The sequence below is a fragment of the Morone saxatilis genome, unplaced genomic scaffold (assembly GCF_004916995.1).
Source record: "Morone saxatilis isolate NCDOM2014 unplaced genomic scaffold, NCSU_SB_2.0 Contig22, whole genome shotgun sequence".
Classification (NCBI taxonomy): domain Eukaryota; kingdom Metazoa; phylum Chordata; class Actinopteri; family Moronidae; genus Morone; species Morone saxatilis.
In genome coordinates, this window is record NW_023339785.1 from 26,672,685 (window position 1) to 26,673,168 (window position 484).

The 484-nt window shown below is 38.4% G+C and overlaps 1 protein-coding gene across 1 annotated transcript in view; it reads right to left on the reverse strand.

Annotated features, from left to right (window-relative positions):
• Positions 1–484, reverse strand: part of nipsnap3a (nipsnap homolog 3A (C. elegans)) — a gene marked incomplete in the record, with an annotated part of 1,480 nt that overhangs the window by 705 nt on the left and 291 nt on the right.

The window sequence follows — 484 nt, forward strand, 5'->3', positions numbered from 1 at the left end:
ACAGTATATATAGTAGTAATAGTTATAATATTTGAAAGTTACCATAAAAAGGACACTTAACAGTTTTTATAGTTTAATTAGATTCTTATAGTAATTATTTAATTGTGGTTTATTTGATTAAGTTCAATAACTGAATGTTGCCTCATATAAAATGGTTGGATTCAAAGGAACAGACTCATGCTGCCACCTGCTGTTCACAATAAATCACTACAGGTGGGATACGTGACCATGAACCAGTGTGTGTGTGTGTGTTGCTGTGATTCAGATTGAATGTGCTGTTAATGTAAAGCTGCTGTCAGCCTGTGTGTAACGGAGGTGTAGCAGTATTAATGTACGGAGAACAGGAGGTGGTTCTCTCTCTGCAGCTGCTGGTTAATCTAAAACTCTGAGTCCAAAGATCAACAACAGACCCTCAACTTTCACCTCAATTCACTCACTGATGGTCCTGTAGTGTGAGGAGCTCCAGCTACAGTGTGTGTGTGTG